Genomic DNA, 19,811 nt, shown 5'->3' with positions numbered 1-19,811 from the left:
ATTTAGCTGTTAAATGATAGAAAAGAGAAGAAGAAAAAAAAGAGAACGCTTTATAAAGGATATTCTAATTTTCTCCAACACACCCCTTCTTGTGATCAGCCTAATGTGCAACCTTACCCCCTGGGGGATGTGGAGGATAGCCAGTGCAACCCCCGGGAGGGCTATTACAAAGGCACACAAGAAGTCTGTGAGAAGTTCAAGCATTAGTTTAAAAGGAAACAAAAAAACAGCCCCTATGGAAATCTGTTGCATCATGTTAACACATTTCTACAGGCTGTATCCTGTTATACTCTGTACCAAGTATTGGAGGTTTGTAGTTACCTATGCAGCACACCTCCATTTTCATTTTGCCTCAAGAGCAGGCAATCCACTGAATAACAAAGATTCAAGTGAGGTTTATAAAGGTCATGAGTGGAAGAATCCCACCATTCCCCAGGTAAGGACTACCCTTAACTACAAGGCAGTTGTTCAGCTCATAATGTTCTTATAAATATTAACAAACAGAAAAGCAAGCCACTGCCTGTTCACTAAAATACCATCTTGTCCAGCAGCTGTTTTGCTTACGTCAAGAAGACTTTTAGAAACAGTATCATGCTTTGTGTTTTAGCTCACCACATTTGGTTTACGCCACTTTTAGTTGTTTTTTTTTTCCTTCAGATTTAACAACAATCATCAAGCAGATGTTAACCTGACTTCATTGCTTATCTCTTTGATCACTGTTATGAAGTCCAGTTGGAGGCAAGTAACTACCCTCAATGATCTGGATGATGGGGTAGAGTGTACCATCAGCAAGTTTGCAGGTGACACAAAACTGGGAGGAGTGACTGACATGCCAGAGGGTCGTGCTGCCCAAACTGGAGAAATGGGCTGAACCTCATGCAGTTCAACAAGGGGAAGTGCAAACTCCTGTACCAGGGGAGGAACAACCACCACATGCTGGGGGCTACCCAGCTGGAAAGCAACTTGGCAGAGAAGGACCTGGGAGTCCTGATGGACAACAAGTTGACCATCAGCCAGCAATGTGCCCTTGCTGCAAAGAAGGCCAATGGTGTCCTGTGCTGCATTAGGAGGAGTGTTGCCAGCAAGTCAAGGGAGGTGATCCTTCCCCTCTACTCAGCACTGATGAGGCCACACCTGGAGTGCTGGGACCAGTTCTGGGCTCCCCAGTGTTGTACAAGAGAGACATGGATGTATTGGAGAGAGTCCAATGAGGGGCCACAAAGATGGCTGGGGGACTGGTGCATGTCTCCTCTCAGAAAAGGCTGAGAGCTGGGACTGTTCAGCCTGGAGAAGAGAAGGCTCAGGAGGGATCTTATCAAAGTGTACAAATACCTGAAGGGAGAGTGTAAAGAAGATAGAGCCAGGCTCTTTTCAGTGGTGCCCAGTGACAGGACAGGAGGCAACAGGCACAAACTGAAATACAGGAGGTTCCCTCTGAACATCAGGAAACACTTTTTCCCTGTGAGGGTGACTGAGCACTGACACAGGCTGCCCAGGGAGGTTTTGGAGTCTCCATGAATGGAAATATACAAAAGCTGTCTGGACATGGTCCTGTGCAACTGGCTCTAGGTAATCCTGCTTGAGCAGGGTGTTGGACCAGATGACCCTCAGAGGTCCCTTCAACCTCAACTACTCTGTGATTTTTTAATTTCCCCCTTGATATTCTCACCTATCCAGCAAATGAACTGAACATATGAATTGCTGCATACTGAGACACCTAATGTGGTGTGGCATATGTCAAAGGAGTATTTTGTCCCAGGTGAAATCTAACCGATACAGTCTGCCAATCTAAAAATCTTTGTAAATACATAAAAAACTTCATTTTGGAAGACAACACCAATACATCTGTCCTGGGTTCAGCTGGGATAGAGTTAATTTTTACAGGAACCTGGGAGGTGGGGGGCATAGCTGGGGCAGCTGACCTGAACTGGCCAAGGAGCTATTCCATACCATGTGACATCATGCTCAGTATATAAAGGGGGAGCGGGCCGGGGGGTGGGCTCTTCTTTTCGGTGGGGGAAGTGGCAGAGCGTCGGGTCCCGGGTGGTGAGCAGTTGCACTGTGCATCACTCTTTTTGTATACTTTTTCATTAGTACCGTTGTTGTTGTTGCAATTTCTTTGTGTTGTTCCAGTAAACTGCCTTTATCTCAACCCTCGAGGTTCCAGGTTTGGTTTTTTTTTCCTCTCCTCCGTCTTCCCCCCATCCCACCGGAGGGGGGCGGGAGGAGTGAGCGAGCGGCCGCGTGGTCCTTTGTTACCGGCTGGGCTGAAACCACGACAGTCCTTTTTGGCGCCCAACGTGGGGCACGAAGGGTTGAGATAACAACAGATCTGGCCAGAGCGTGTTGAAACAAATTTGTCATACGCATTTCTTATACTAGATAAATAGATGTTAGTCACAATGCTGATTCAGCTGTTTACATGGTGGCGTTTTGTAAGTTCTTATATGCTTTATGTATTGCCTGTAGTTGCGTATCTCATCTCTGGGAGAGTGATTGGGATTATCATTTTGCTGTACTGGGCAATGTCGACTTGTGAAATGATTACATCACTGGTCATGAGGTTAAGCTGTTATCTGTATGAGGCAGTGATATCATTTCCAGACTTTGGGCACCTTCTGTCGGATTTTATTGGTAATTACACCCAACCCATGGGGAAGTCAGGGGGGGATACTTCCCCCCATCCGTTCCCCTCCCTTTTCTCTTTCCAACTAATTACAACAGCTTTCGAGAATTTTGAATATCCTTGGGATGCGCAAGCCTGTGTGCTGTTAGTGCTATGCCTCCTGACTATGTTTCAGGTCTTGTCTACGGCTACAAAGAGGCTCTTTAAGAGTACCACCCAGAGATCTGTCCCAAAGCTGGATATTCATGGGTGGCACGGCGTGTGGGAGGATGTGGGCAGGTATCTAGAGAACTTCTCACCTCCAGTGACTTGGAAGTTCACTCCCGAACAACTGCAGAACCCTCATGAAGTGATAGAATTTTTGAAAGGAAAATGCTGTGGCTATCCCAGAGACACACAACTCACTACACTGTGCTGGGCCCTGGCCGGTATCTACCAAACCCTGCTTGATACTATGCAGCACCCCCAGGGGGAAAAGGGGGAAAAGATGGAAAACAAGACAACATGCACCGTGGCTGCCCCAACCCCGACAACATGCACCGTGGCTGCCCCAACCCCGACAACATGCACCGTGGCCGCCCCTACCACGACAACAGGTACCATGGCTGCCCCTACCCCGGTGACAGATACTGCCACTAAACCAGAGAACCAACCTGTGCCAGTATCAGTTGCCCCTGTACAGAAAAAGAAACACACAAAGAAATCAGTTCGCTCAGTGAGAGATGAAGATGAACCAGGGTCATCGCGAGAACAGGAGGAAGAGGCAGAACCTGAAATAATTACCCGATCTCTATCCCTGAGTGAGTTGCGTGACATGCGAAAAGATTTTAGCCGCCACCCAGGTGAGCACATTGTTACCTGGCTGCTCCGATGCTGGGATAATGGGGCTAGTAGTGTGGAATTAGAGGGTAAGGAAGCCAAGCAGTTGGGATCTCTGTCTAGAGAAGGGGGTATCGACAAGGCGATTGGGAGAAAAACACAAGTCCTCAGCCTCTGGAGGCGACTTCTGTTAGGTGTAAAGGAAAGATACCCTTTCAGGGATGAAGTTACACGTCACCAAGGCAAGTGGACCACCATGGAGAGAGGTATCCAGTACCTGAGGGAATTAGCCGTGCTGGAGGTGATTTATAATGATCCAGAAAATGCGCAGTCACCCACAGATCCAGATGAAGTCCAATGCACACAACCGATGTGGCGGAAGTTTCTACGAAGTGCACCACCAACCTATGCCAACTCATTGGCAGTAATGTCCTGGAAAGAAGGCTATGGACAAACGGTGGATGAATTGGCTGTCCAACTCCGGCAATACGAAGGAAGTCTCTCTTCCTCCCTACGGGCCTGTGTCTCAGCTGTAGAGGAATTGTCCTGAGAGTTCCAGCAATTCAAAGTAGATATGTCCTCCTCCTCACCTGTACAGGCCCGCATTGCAGTTATTGGGAGTAAGCGTTCCTCTGCCCAAGAGAGAGGAGAGAGAAAGTACACACGACGGGCTAACCTGTGGTTTTACCTGCGTGACCATGGAGAGGACATGAGGAAGTGGGATGGAAAACCTACCTCAGTCTTGGATTCACGGGTACGGGAGTTGCGAGAAAAAGCAACCAGAAAAGAAGATTCTTCTTGGAAAACTGCTGCTCCAGTTTCCCGTGAGCAGTCCCCCGGGCGCAGTAGATGGGCCGATCTCATTTCTGATCCTCTTGAAGGGACTTCTGATTCACATGTGCAAAAAGTGGGTAACAGATATTCTAACCAGGATTAGAGGGGCCCTGCCTCCAGCCAGGTGGAGGAGAGGGACAACCGAGTCTACTGGACAGTGTGGATTCGATGGCCTGGCACGTCAGACCCACAGGAATATAAGGCTCTAGTAGACACTGGTGCACAATGTACCCTAATGCCATCAAGTTATAAAGGGGCAGAACCCATCTGTATCTCTGGTGTGACAGGGGGATCCCAAGAGCTAACCGTATTGGAAGCCGAAATGAGTCTAACCGGGAATGAGTGGCATAAACACCCCACTGCAACTGGCCCAGAGGCCCCGTGCATCCTTGGTATAGATTATCTCAGAAGGGGGTATTTCAAGGACCCAAAAGGGTACCGTTGGGCCTTTGGTATAGCTGCATTGGAGACAGAGGAGATTGAACAGCTGTCTACCCTGCCTGGTCTCTCCCAGGACCCTTCGGTTGTGGGGTTGCTGAAGGTTGAAGAACAACAGGTGCCAATTGCTACCACGACGGTGCACCGGCGGCAATATCGCACCAACCGAGACTCCCTGATCCCCATCCATAAGCTGATTTGCCAATTGGAGAGCCAAGGAGTGATCAGCAAGACTCACTCACCCTTTAATAGTCCCATATGGCCCGTGCGGAAATCTAATGGGGATTGGAGACTAACAGTAGATTATCGTGGGCTGAATGAAGTCACGCCACCGCTGAGCGCTGCTGTGCCAGATATGTTAGAGCTTCAATATGAACTGGAATCAAAGACAGCTAAGTGGTATGCCACAATTGACATTGCTAATGCATTTTTCTCCATTCCTTTGGCAGCGGAGTGCAGACCACAGTTTGCTTTCACTTGGAGGGGTGTCCAGTACACCTGGAATCGACTGCCCCAGGGGTGGAAACACAGCCCCACTATTTGCCATGGACTGATCCAGACTGCACTAGAAAAAGGTGAAGCTCCAGAGCACCTGCAATATATTGATGACATCATCATATGGGGCAGCACGGCAGAAGAAGTTTTTGAGAAAGGGAAGAAAATAATCCAAATCCTTTTGAAGGCTGGCTTTGCCATAAAAGAAAGTAAGGTCAAGGGACCTGCGCAGGAAATCCAGTTCTTAGGAGTAAAATGGCAAGACGGGCGTCGTCAGATCCCTGCGGACGTGATCAACAAAATAGCAGCTATGTCCTCACCGACTAATAAAAAGGAAACACAGGCTTTCTTAGGTGTTGTGGGCTTTTGGAGAATGCATATTCCAAATTACAGTCAAATTGTAAGTCCTCTCTACCAAGTTACCCGGAAGAAGAACGATTTTAAATGGGGGCCTGAGCAACGACAAGCCTTTGAACAAATTAAGCGGGAGATTGTTCATGCAGTAGCTCTTGGGCCAGTCCGGACAGGACCAGATGTTAAAAATGTGCTCTACACTGCAGCTGGGGAGAATGGCCCTACCTGGAGCCTTTGGCAGAAAGCACCTGGAGAGACCTGAGGCCGACCCCTGGGGTTTTGGAGTCGGGGATATCGAGGATCCGAGGCTCGCTATACTCCAACTGAAAAAGAGATATTGGCAGCATATGAAGGAGTTCGAGCCGCTTCAGAAGTGGTTGGTACTGAAACACAGCTCTTCTTAGCACCCCGACTGCCAGTGCTGGGCTGGATGTTCAAAGGGAAAGTTTCCTCTACACATCACGCGACTGATGCCACGTGGAGTAAGTGGATTGCACTGATCACACAACGGGCTCGCATAGGAAACCCCAGTCGCCCAGGAATTTTAGAAGTGATCACGGACTGGCCAGAAGACAAAGACTTTGGAATGTTGCCAGAGGAGGAGGTGACACGGGCTGAAGAGGCCCCGCTGTATAATAAACTGCCAGAAAATGAGAGGCGATATGCCCTGTTCACTGATGGGTCCTGTCGCATCGTGGGAAAACATCGGAGGTGGAAGGCTGCTGTATGGAGTCCTACACGACTAGTTGCAGAAACTGCTGAAGGAGAAGGTGAATCGAGTCAGTTTGCGGAGGTGAAAGCCATCCAGCTAGCATTAGATATTGCTGAAAGAGAAAAGTGGCCAGTGCTCTATCTCTATACTGACTCATGGATGGTGGCAAATGCCCTATGGGGGTGGCTACAGCAATGGAAGAAGGGCAACTGGCAACGCAGAGGTAAACCCATTTGGGCTGCCGCACTGTGGCAAGATATCGCTGTTCGGATAGAGAAGCTAGTGGTAAAAGTACGTCATGTAGATGCTCATGTACCCAAGAGTCGGGCCACTGAAGAACATCAAAACAATCAGCAGGCAGATCAGGCTGCCAAGATTGAAGTGTCTCAGGTGGACCTGCACTGGCAACGTAGGGGTGAGCTATTTATGGCTCGGTGGGCCCACGATACCTCAGGCCATCAGGGGAGAGATGCAACATATAGATGGGCTCGAGATCGAGGGGTGGACTTGACCATGGACACTATCGCACAGGTCATCCACGAATGTGAAACATGTGCCGCAATTAAGCAAGCCAAGCGGCAAAAACCCCTGTCGCATGGGGGGCGATGGCTGAAATATAAACAGTGGGAGGCCTGGCAGATTGACTATATCACACTCCCACGAACACGCCAAGGCAAGTGCCATGTGCTTACAATGGTGGAAGCAACCACTGGATGGCTGGAAACATACCCTGTGTCCCATGCCACTGCCCAGAACACTATTCTGGGCCTTGAAGAGAAAATTTTATGGCAACACGGCACCCCAGAAAGAATCGAGTCGGACAACGGGACTCACTTCCGAAACAACCTCGTAGATACCTGGGCCAAAGAACACGGCATTGAGTGGGTATATCACATCCCTTATCACGCACCGGCCTCCGGAAAAATCGAACGATACAACGGACTGCTGAAAACTACATTGAGAGCGATGGGGGGTGGGACTTTCAAACATTGGGATACACATTTAACAAAAGCCACCTGGTTAGTTAATACTAGAGGATCCGCCAATCGGGCTGGCCCCGCCCAACCAAGACTTCCACATACTGTAGAAGGCGATAAAGTCCCTGTAGTGCGCATGAGGAGTATGTTAGGAAAGACAGTCTGGGTTAGTCCTCCCTCAAGCAGAGGCAAACCCATTCAAGGGGTTGTTTTTGCTCAGGGACCTGGGTACACCTGGTGGGTGATGCAGAAGGATGGGGAAGTTCGATGTGTACCTCAGGGAGATTTGATTTTGGGAGAGAATAGCCAGTGAATTGGGCTGTATGATACCTAACTGCTAAATACCCTGCCAATGCATGTCATTGTATCTATAGTGTCTATATGCCATATCAAGGGTATTACTGTAAGAATTACCCAAATGACTGCGGGATGGACTTTGAAACTAAGCCAAGTACAACAGCGACAGAACTTGAACTGACACCCAGCAATTTCCTCAAGATCAACATCCTCGACCTGCAGAACAAGGGCGTGAGTTGCACCAAATGTACTAGCCACAAGTTCCAGAGGCAGCATACAACAACCCACCATCTCACACCATCTCTCTTATCCTGAAGAACTGTTACAACAGATGGAGCCCCAAAGTCATGGACTAAATAAAATCAATGGACACATTAGAGGAATAGCCCATACGCTAAAGGAATACCATTCGCGTGTGTGTGTGTGTGCGGGGGGACGACGGGGACGGACGCAAGTCCATATACTTATATATATAAGACAAGGAAGTGGTAGTGGTCGATTGGAAAATGTAAGATCTGGGCATGATGTAGATGGTATAGAATAAGGGGTGGATAATGTCCTGGGTTCAGCTGGGATAGAGTTAATTTTTACAGGAACCTGGGAGGTGGGGGGCATAGCCGGGGCAGCTGACCTGAACTGGCCAAGGAGCTATTCCATACCATGTGACATCATGCTCAGTATATAAAGGGGGAGCGGGCCGGGGGGTGGGCTCTTCTTTTCGGTGGGGGAAGTGGCAGAGCGTCGGGTCCCGGGTGGTGAGCAGTTGCACTGTGCATCACTCTTTTTGTATACTTTTTCATTAGTACCGTTGTTGTTGTTGCAATTTCTTTGTGTTGTTCCAGTAAACTGCCTTTATCTCAACCCTCGAGGTTCCAGGTTTGGGTTTTTTTTCTCTCCTCCGTCTTCCCCCCATCCCACCGGAGGGGGGCGGGAGGAGTGAGCGAGCGGCCGCGTGGTCCTTTGTTACCGGCTGGGCTGAAACCACGACAACATCCAAAGACAACCCCAAAGAATAGAGATGCTTTGGTTGAAGAGCAAATAATTTGATATTTGTCTTCTGAAAGTTTTTTATCTGGTGAAGCTTAACCTCAAACCACGTTTGACAAAGATCAGATTCAGCCTGAACCAGATATGTTATGGGCTGTTACATTATAGTTACAGGCTGTGGCTGCTGAAAACATGGGCTATGCCAAAGTCTGCTATTCTGTAATTTAAAATACATCTTCATTCTCAGTTAAATACAAGTAAAATAGTACCAGATGCTACTGACCATCAGAGGGACCATCTCAATAAAGGATAACCAAAACACCAAAGAGCAGACAACTACAAGGAATTATTACACCATACATCCTGCATTTGGCTTTCAAGTTTTGCTGTCTCAGAAAGTTCAGATGCGAGGAACTCTGTTTGCAGTTTTAACAGAGACTAGTCAGTTTTATGACCAGTATAAACATACATCATGATGGGTGTTGAAGAAAGTTCAAGAAAACCTTTCCCCTAGAGGCACAAGCTGACCAGTCAAGGTGGCATCATCCCACACATACCACTGCCAAGTTTCTTCATAACTGACTGGATGCATCATAGAGATGTTTCATCTCCCTGTGAGGTGTCAGAAGTTCCTGGGTTCAAAGATCAAAGATAAATATGCCATATACTCTAAAGATCTGATGTGGTATGGTGACTCTAATCTTTCTCTGTTCTTGAACAAGAACTGCTCCACACCAAGATGAGTCTGGAGAGCTCTGTGCATATGCATCGACATGGAGTAAAGCACAGGTCATCCTGCTTTTCTTAGTACCTCACTCATCTTCTTGAGGAGGAAGAAGAAAAACTTTAATATCCCAAGCTATGCATGAACACGCAAATAATTAGGGCAATTCAAACCCATTTGAGTAAGTAATTATGAAGTCTAAATGCAGAACTTTTGGAAGAAGCTAGCTGTGAGTTTATATTTAAATGTTGTAATTCAAAGAATGACAAAGATGCTTCCATAAGGTGATCATCAAAAAAAGGAGGTATTTAAAACATATACAGCACATTCTTTTATTTAATACTGCATGAACATAGTACTTTTCCAGACAAGACAGAAACCTCACTCAGAAACTTCCTTAATAAACAAATGGTACTCAGAGTTGTCCACCAGAACAAAGAGGTCTATATTACCTTTTGAAGGGCTTCATATTTTGTCAGCCTAGGGCTCCTTCAGCTTACAAGTTGTGTATATCAATACAAATATTCTACAGAATAGAACAGTTTCTTTGCAAAAACCTAGGTGTGGCTGAGTGATGCAGGGAAATTTAGAATGTTTTCTTTCTCACTCTAGTCTCAATTTGGCTAGCCATCAGCACAAACCTTACGTGTCAATCTAGCCACTCAACAGCATTACCTCTGCTTCATGAATGACTGAAAAAGGCAGACCATTAACCAGATGTACCTCTTGCCTGACAGCTAACCAACCTGATTCAACCAGTTCTGTCCAGTCAAATAACCAGGGAATGCTGAAGTTACCAAAGCTTGGTATTTGGCCACTGATACCTCTTGAAACAAATGTATTGTGTTCACTCCATTTAAAACACCAACTATTTCAATGGGATTTCTAATCACACATACACAGAGCCGTAAACTCTCTACCAAATTTACTTAACAGTAACGACAATGGCAGTGAATTATACCAGGCCTTGCTTGGCGATGCAGACTTTTGCTGGAGGGTTTAGGTCATCCTAAGTTGTCCCAGAAAATCAGGTGGAAATTCCTGCTGAGACAGCAAAGCCCTTCAAGTCATTCAGTGAACAGACCAAGTATTTATGCTGTACTTGCATTGCTCTCCAAAGCTTCATAGTGCAGTCAGCTCTCACACAACACCAGCTTCACCACCATTTTATTGCAGTCAGGGACTTCTGGGTTGAATCTGGATGGTATGAATCTCCTGGAGCTATGAGGACCACATATCTTCCAAGCCCAAAGGGCTTTCAAAGGCAGGGATAATTCTGCAGTGAGATTTTTCAGTTACATTCCTCTCACACTTCTTACATTATTCTCTCACTTTCTATTCCTGTGCATCAAAGGAGGGCCTGATTCATTACGTTACTGGCCATGGCACAGAAATACTGTGTGTGAGAAAGCAAGTGCCAAAGTCGCAGTTTGAATGCTATCTGTACTACACTAGTAGAGACAAAAATGTCAGAGAGGCTGTGGAACAACATTATTTAAACAGACCTGAACTATGCTGGCATTTTCTTCCATAACAGTGGAGCTTAAGGCAAGGTAAGAGCTATGGATGTCATCTATCTGGACTTCTGTAAGGCCTTTGACACAGTCCCCCACAACATCCTTCTCTCTAAATTGGAGAGAGGGATTTGACGAATGGACTGTTCAGTGGATAAAGGAATTGGCTGGATGGTCGCATCCGAGGGTAGTGGTCAACAGCTCAATGTCCGGATGGAGATCAGTGACAAGTGGTGTCCCTCAGGGGTCTGTATTGGGATCAGTACTGTTTAATATCTTCACCAATGACATAGACAGTGGAATTGAGTGCACCCTCAGCAAATTTGCAGATGACACCAAGCTAAGCTGTGTGGCTGACACACCCAAGGGTTGGGATGCCATCCAGAGGGACCCGGACAAGCTTGAGAAGTGGGCCCATGTGAAACCTCATGAGGTTCAACAAGTCCAAGTGCAAGGACCTGCACCTGGGTCAGGGCAATCCCTGGTATCAATACAGGCTGGGGGATACAGGGATTAAGGGCAGCCCTGCAGAGAAGGACTTGGGGGTATTGGTGGATGAAAAACTGTATCCTGAGCTGCATCAAACGAAGGGTGGCCAGCAGGCTGAGGGAGGTTATTCTGCCCCTCTGCTCTGGTGAGACCCCACCTGGAGTACTGTGTCCAGCTCTGGGGTCCTCAGCACAGGAAAGACACGGACCTGTTGGAGCTGGTCCAGAGAAGGGCCACAAAAACAATCAGAAGGATGGACACCTCTTCTATGAGGAAAGGCTGAAAGAGCTGGGGTTGTTTAGCCTGGAGAAGAGAAAGCTCTGGGGAGACCTTACTGCAGCCTTTCAATATATATCAAGGAGGCTTATAAGAAAGATAAGGACAAACTTTTTAGCAGGGCCTGCTGTGATAGGACAAGGGGCAATGGTTTTAAACTAAAAGAGGGCAGATATAGACTAGATATAAGGAAGAAATCTCTTATGATGAGGGTGGTGAAACACTGGAACAGGTTGCTCAGAGAGGTGGTAGATGCCCCATCCTTGGAAACATTCCAGGTCAGGTTGGATGGAGCTCTGAGCAACCTGATCTAGTCAAAGATGTTCCTGCTGATTGCAGTGAGGTTGGACTAGATGACCTTTAAAGCTCCCTTCCAACTCAAACCATTCTATGATTCTAAGTCCTTAAGCCTGGACTGAACTTAAAGCAAGAGAAGAGTCATCTTTAGTAAGGTTGCTCTAAGTACTAAAAATGGGCTTGTGCTTAAATACTTGGCGAAGCACAGATTCAGTTCAGAAAGTAATAAAATGTAAAAAAGTAATTAAAAAACACCTCAATTCATCACTTCACCTACCACCTACAATATTGATTTTAAAACCACATAGGCATATTATAGCTGACAAGTTCTTCTCAAAGAAAAAACGTCTCATCATCCTAAATTACTGACACTGGGAGACAAAGATCAATAGCCCTATAATTCTTACCGGGTTTAGCAGAGAGTCAGCACAGATAACGTAAGCAGTAACACATACTTGCAAAATTCAGTTACCAGCTCTCTTCCATACTCATAACCAAGCCCCAAATCTTTCCTTGATTAACTGCCACACTGAAATCATAAAGTCACGATGAATGCAGTCATCCTTACAATCTGTGCAGCTGCCACTGCCAAATTTGGATTTCTCTTACTCTACTTGTATTTTTAGGCATTAGATCACTAAAACACCTCCTCTGGACTCCACCCTACTCAGATATCAAAGTTATAAATTTGATGCAATCCTGAAGTGTATGAAGCTTTAAAGACCAACCAAGTTCTGATTTTTTAATGCAAATTCCTGTGTCTTAATGAGGACAAGACCCTTTGGATTCAAAGAGCCAAGTATTATCTTCCTTTGAACCACACCACCACAGTCTCCATATTTGACAGAAGCCACTCCAAACAGCAGAACTGCTTAAATGCTTGAAAGTAAACACACACTTAAAAACTTTGTTAACACTGCATGATTCCAGACGTAGGGAGCTAGCAAATGCTGTCAGAAACCCTACAAAATTCAAGCAGAGCTATGCAGATACCACTTTTCTACCTCCAGAGTTACTTTACTTGTCACTGGCTGTGAATCCCATAATTTTGTTCCAGTAAACTTTCTCAAAGTTAAAGTCATGTCTCTGTTATAGATTGGCCAAAGCCCATGGACTTCAATTTGTACAGGAATTACTTGTGTCAGACTTAGGACCATTTTCTTGTTTGTAACTGCTGTACCAGATTTTGTCCATCTTCAGTGAAGTTTTAAATTGTAACAGCAAGGTAATTACAAATGGTGTTGCAGATATCCAAATTACAATAGACTCACTGTTTTTAACTGCACCAGATCCACAGAGCTAATCTAAATGAAGAGCAGTAGACACTTATTTTACTTATTAAAGTTAATAGACAGGATTCTGAATTTAGACTGAGATTCACTGAGATGGTAACAGTTTTCCCCAGTTACTTCTCTACCAAAACAAATTCCTTGAAACTTTAGAAATGCTGCCAACAGAAAAGTCTGAAGAAAAAGAAATCTGTACAATATGGCTGATTCTGGTCTAAGGCTACATGAAACCACTCTAGGAGACTGCACCTGTGGTTTATCAGAGCTGTTTAAATTATTATGTCTCAGTGGATGTATTTGAGCTTGCTACCCACCATTCTTTGTACCAGCAAGATGAAAAGGAGATGTGTAGAGGAATCAGTTCCAGCTATCCTCATCTTTAAACAAGCCTACAGAAAAGGGGCATCCCAGAATCTGCATACTTTGGCTACATAATTCAAATCCCTGCACTAAATTTAAGGCATCAGTGAGCATGACTGTAGTGGTATATACCCTGTGGACCACATGATGTTACTCCAGCCTCCAGCTGCATTAACTGGAAAACATTTGGTTAAATTTATGTTCTTCACAGACTTGCTTCCCAAACACTAAGGCAAACCAGCCTACTCAGTGAATCCCCTAACACAGAAAGGCAAAGGGAAGGAGAAGCCCTGTCCATATGTTCACTGTGTCTTCATTTCCCAGTTCTTACCCATGCTACCTGTGTTTCGCTACTTATTTATTTAGGCAGTCGCTATCTCGGTTTGAACTGTCCGTATATGACTAAGAAGGCTAGACTTCATGACAAGTAGAAGCTCCCTAAAAGACTTCAATAATGACCTCATTTTTTCCCCATTAACTCTATTCCCTAAGACATATCATATAACTTATTGAATCATTTCACCACCAGTGAAAAAGGCCTTTTACTGTAAATACATTGCTGCATGATATGTAGGAAAAATAAATCCAATACAAAATACTTTGATAGCAAAGTGGCCATTTATTATGACCTGGGACAACACTCACACTATTGGTATTTAAGGAAAACAAAATCTGCAGGTATGACAAAATAAACAACAAAAATTTGCAGGTATGACAAAAACAAAATGTGTTCTCTCTGCAGCTGGCAATTCCAAATATCAAAGCTGTTGATTAAGCGCTTTACCAAAAATAACTGACACTCCAGTGCTCAAGTAAGGTCTGGATGAACATTGAAAAAGTAATGCTGGAGAGGCTTCCACTACGGCAGATTCAGTTAACAAATTCCAAATTCTCCCTGAAGGCTAAACATAAAAATAGTATATTCCAAAAAGATGTAATTTGAACCCAAAGCTATCCTGTCCTAAAAACATTCAAATTCAAGAAGGCAACCCACTAGTAAGATTATCTTCAAACTGGGACTCTCCATGGTACACAACAGGAGGTTGTTGGAGTGAACCAACAACACCTTAAGGCCCCTTTTCTGCAGGAGGCCAGGTTTGCCTAAGGGAATCCCTTCAGCCTCCTACCCTGTGCAGCTCTACAGGCAGCTTTGTCAAAATGCTGCAAGTGTGCAGCATGCATGGGATGGATGCCAAAAAGCAACAAGATGTATGGGCCTCAAGCCAGAAGATACAACAAGCTCCCAGTGATCGCCGACTGCTGCATGGCATCTGTTTTCAGAAGGAAACCTAGCATGGGCAATGTCCTGAACTGGGTTGGAAACAACGTTCTGCAAGCGGAGAGGAAAGAGTGAGACTGATGTAGACCTCACAAGCCAGGGGTCTGCAGGTGTGGCAGACAATAGCGACCCACAGCTGAGGGCACAGCCAGTTCACTGAGTTGGCAACTGCAACCATCAATGAGAAATCTCAGTGAAAGGTATGTTAAGGACTCCCTGATGGACTAAAAAAAAAAAAAAAGCTCAAAAGCGAAACAGGCATGCATGCCTTCACGTCAGGGAGATAAACTGCCTAGTTTTGAAGTAATATACAGGAAAAATTACATAATAACAAAAATACGTCCTCCTTCTTGAGGTAATACCAAATTCCTTATGTGTATGTTTTCTGGGACAATATGAAATAATTCTCTCTTGCACTCCTTCCTAGAGATTTCTATCGGCTAACGGTTTGGCACATACTGTCTTTGTGTCACAGATGGTCCTAATGCACTGAGAAAGGTTCTAGCCTTTGGTATTTTTTTTTTTCCAGTTTCCCCTTTTAAATTTATGTAGTTACTTCAGCATATGAACTGCTGGTAACCTAAATCTGCCCCATGTGTAACGCTGGTTCCACATACTCTTGCAAAGTCACTCACAAATTCATTTTTGAACTCCAAGGACCTCAAATTCCCCCTTCTCAACTCCTGTGTCTGCACTCCCAGGCAATGCACTAACACATCAGGCTGGCTAAGTTTTCTCTTATGCTCTAGGATTGAGTGTATGCACATGCGAACATCACCATCAAACCAGCCTCATAGGTAAAACCACTTAGTGGACTGTAAATGGTATTTACCTTCTTTTCCCTTGCATTTCTGTTTCACACATGGAGACTGGAAAGATGGATCTACCATTGCTTGGCCACTGCAAGTAACTGAGTATTTCTTATGGCCTTCGCTCCATACTGGTGGCTATCCTTCAGCTTCAGTATTTTTAAGCAGTATCAAGCACAGTAGAGATGCTGATGAGGTATCAGGCATCCTGCTATCTCAAATTACCAACTGAAGCTTTGGTAATGAGTCCCAAGGTTGCTTTCATAAGCAGACACCTTGCACCAACCAAGAATTCTGTCACAGGCTCCGACAAAGGCAACTGGACACTATGAGTGTCAAGAGTCAGCTTAATCCTCTTTCGGGCATGCGTAGGTGGGGACAGCACTACAGGTCAAGCAATTACTGCTCAACAGTTGGTACGAACTATACCAACTCCTTGTGTAGACATATCTAGCCCACAGTCAGAGTACCTCTGTGCAGCAGCAAAGCTTATGGCCTCTTGAGAAACATAAAAATCCAGCCTCAGTCACTATCCTGAACGTAGAGTCAGAGCATCCCCACAGACAGTAAAGATAACATATTTGTATCCAGATCTTACGAGTTCTCACCTGATACAGACACACTGCTCCTCTGGGAACAACTTCTGCCTTTCATTCACTTGGTCTCTTTGGACTTTCCTAGCTTGAACAGAAGATGTATCAAGAGTAAGAAGCATAAATATGGCCAGGTGATCACAATCAGAGGAGACATGTAGGAATGAACTTAGAAGGCTGACTATGGTGATGATTTCTGTTTTCAGTTTCCTACAGGGCAGACTTTCTGCTCATGTCTGTATCCAGCTGCCCATTTAGAACAATAGAGAGTGGAATAAAAATTATGCTAGGTTACTGTAGTTACAATGGGCATCATTTGGTATTTCAATATATTCTTAAAATACATATGCCACCTCCAGTGAAGGAATCTTAAAGTGAATGGTCTGTAAATATCAGCTATGCTGTTAAAGGGCAAATGTTAATGAGACCATCAAAAGCCAGGGAACAGAGGTAAGTCAGTACAGCACCCATCACATTCCTCCATCCTTCCTGTTGGCTAACTGTTTGAGGTGTAAACAAGTAAGTGTTTGCCAAAGGATTTCTGCATTAGAAAAGCGTGAAGCTGTGCCAAACTTCAGAGCTGCTCACTGAAGTCCATGTAAGTAGGTTGGAAAGTCTCAAACAAGCTGCTGAGAAACCTGTCTTTCTCCATGTATGGTACTTCTCCCGTTCACAGCATGACAATGAATTACACAGTAATGAAAGAATTTGCTGCCTAAAAGACACTGTTGGCACTGGCCTGAACTGTACTGTATACCATAAAGTGCAGACAGATCCTTCAAGGAAAATAAAATAGTTTTACCTCTGTATTTCTCCTGCCCTGCAATACCATATGGCCAACTCATTAACAAAGGAACCTGAAGAACTGAAATGATGACTGCAAAGGTTCACTCCAGCTACCCACCCTTCAATCACTTTTCGTTCTCAGCAATAAAGAATGGTGTTTACAAACTCTGTAAAAAAGAGCAGGTTCAGGCCTTAGGGATTTTGAAGAGAGCGGGAAGAGTACTTTCAAGCATACCAATAAACTGGCACTACATGTGCCTGAACTCAACTGGAAGTACTTTTTTTATTGCCCTCTGAATCAACACTGGGTAATACAGATAAGCTGAGACTGCACTAGAAATTCCACTAGACTGTGTAACAATCTGGCAAAAAAGGGTTTTAAACTTCCTGTTCTTGGAGCATTCACCTCTGAACTAGAAAAAGAATCAGAAAATACATTCTGTACTGTAACAGGATCTTCAAGCTGATCTCGCAGGTCTTTTCCATCTCCCATTTTCATGGCATTGTATCTTCATTATAAGTATACCTCTAATTTTAAGTACAAGTCATTGCAGACAAATATAGGTGTGTTAGATCAGATTCTTCTGTCACTTGCTAGCAAAAGTTAGAAATTAACATTCCTGCAGTTAGCGTAGGACCAGGCTTGCCGCTGACTGAATACATGAGCACACAACAGTCAGTGATTGCAGGAATCATGCAGTACAATAATTGCTTTCATTAGGTTGAATGGAGATGAAAAATGAGAACAGAAGGGTGTGAGCTAAAAGCAGAAAACCCTTTGATAGCACACTATTAACTGCTCCATCATGGATTCTGTAACAGCACATGTAGATTGAAGTGTTTCAGTACAAAAATGCATTTAGTTTACACAAAATAATGCTTCCAAAGGAACAGGAGATCTGTATACTGAAACACAGCAAGCAGCTCTAGCTATGAACCTATTAAACATTAACCTCCACCAATCTGCTCAATGCAGGCTGTGGCAAGAGATCTTACTTGCACTGGACAGGGTGCACACAAGTATATTTTTGTGGTTCTCTAAAAAAAGATTGTATTTACAGTTTATTCCAACACTTGCAAATCTCCCATCCCCTCCCTATTGTCTTCCAATCCATGCTGGTTTTTACAAGGCAATCATTAGCACAAGACTGTACCACTCCTCCTACAAACTGGCTGTTTCCTCTAACTTTACAGCATATCTTTACATTAATTAAGACAAGGGGAAAAACTCACCACCATTAAAAAAAAGGATGCAAGTTGAAAGACAAAAGCTACTAGAAGGTATCAGGCAGGCCTAACAGTCACATTTGCAGGCTGCCCAGGTTCCTAGGCTACTTGGAAAATTCGGAACAAACAAAGCAAAACCAGAACCTCAAATACAGTTCAAGCCAAGAATCCACTGTTGTCAATGTTTTATTCTTACATATTTGCTCCTGAATGACTGGCAGTCTGCTTGATGTTACCTTTTAAAATCCAGAAAATAGAAAGAACTTGTGCTCATTTCCAATAATATGTCACACTTCAGTAACTAAGCATATTTTGGAATATATTTTGTTTTCTAAACATCCTGTGAATGTGCAGCTCAAAAAAATTAAGTCATTTAAGATATTTTTACTATAGTTATACTGACTCCTAACTCTACTAGCAGACATTAAATAACTGTACATCTTCAGAAATCTGACCCAGGTGCTCTCAGAACACTCTCTGGTATTGGGATTCAAACAATAAACCTAAGTCATAGTTTTCAAATGTGAGTATTTGAAGTCAGGCACCTGCATTCCACATGGAGTACTAAAAATGTCAAAATTTAGTCAAGTCGCATTTGCAAAGACTTAAAGAACAGATGTCTGTCTGTGTTTCTGATAAGAAAGATTATGCAATTACACCAACTTTTGTACTTCATAAAAATTAGTTTTATTACGTAATTACCTATATGCATTTCTGTGCATCTCTGAATTACTGAAGCTTGAGCATTCTTTGAGATTTCTATTTATTCATTTTTAGTGTTGCTTGTGAAATTTGTGAAAGTATGGAGGAAAATCTGTTGTGCTTTAAAGCCTGATTTCGTTTAAAACCAATGACATGGCTACTATACAGCTGGCATAAATCAGCTTGGAGCCATAAAATGACTAGCATGCATCCCATGCAGAAGTAATACCCAAGCATCACTCTTCTAAACTATTACGGACCTCCAGAGAATGCTGTGAGGAGTAAGGCTTATTAGCAATTGCATACTTTCCATTCTCATATGAAGAAAAATATCTCCAGTACAGCATACTGGATACAAAACAAGCTCAAGCTTTGTTTTGCTCAACTGTGTGTGCTTAACAATCAGTGTAACCTAACTGTTTACATCTGAAAAATTACCCAAGTCCTGCTTACTGTCAATAGATGCCAGCGACGACCTCTCCACCCCATACTCCCCAAAAAGACAATCCCACCTGGAAAAACTACCACCTCCCACCTATCAACTCTGAATGATGTAGCCCTCTCGAAAACCTGCCCAAACTAGAGTACCTGCTCATCATGGCATCAAGTCCCACCATCAAGCCCCACTATTGTTACTAAGGGAAATTTTCTACTATCAAGAGTACTTGGACCAAAGTAAATAGTCAGTATCTGTACAGGTCACTATCAAAACCCAGGTTTTGAACCAAGTTTCTTTAATGATTTCTGAGCAAGAATTGAGAAGATCATGGGGAAAACCAGAGACTATTAATTTAATTTCCTACCTTTGATAGGCAATATTTATTGGCAAATGGTCCAATCAGAAGCATGTCAACACAAAGCAAAGTTCTAGTCATCTCCTACATCTGCTAATATAGCAAATATGTAAGAATAAAACATTGACAACAG

General features: G+C 44.2%; 1 protein-coding gene across 9 annotated transcripts in view; it reads right to left on the bottom strand.

The window, feature by feature from the left end:
- The window catches only part of FAM13A (family with sequence similarity 13 member A), a 149,750-nt gene that overhangs the window by 81,147 nt on the left and 48,792 nt on the right, over positions 1-19,811 (bottom strand). The gene's annotated exons all lie outside the window — the stretch shown is intronic.

The sequence above is a fragment of the Haliaeetus albicilla genome, chromosome 1 (genome assembly GCF_947461875.1).
Source record: "Haliaeetus albicilla chromosome 1, bHalAlb1.1, whole genome shotgun sequence".
In the NCBI taxonomy this organism is placed as follows: Eukaryota; Metazoa; Chordata; class Aves; order Accipitriformes; family Accipitridae; genus Haliaeetus; species Haliaeetus albicilla.
The sequence above is the reverse complement of the archived record's forward strand: the minus strand, read 5'-3'. Positions and strand labels throughout refer to the sequence as shown.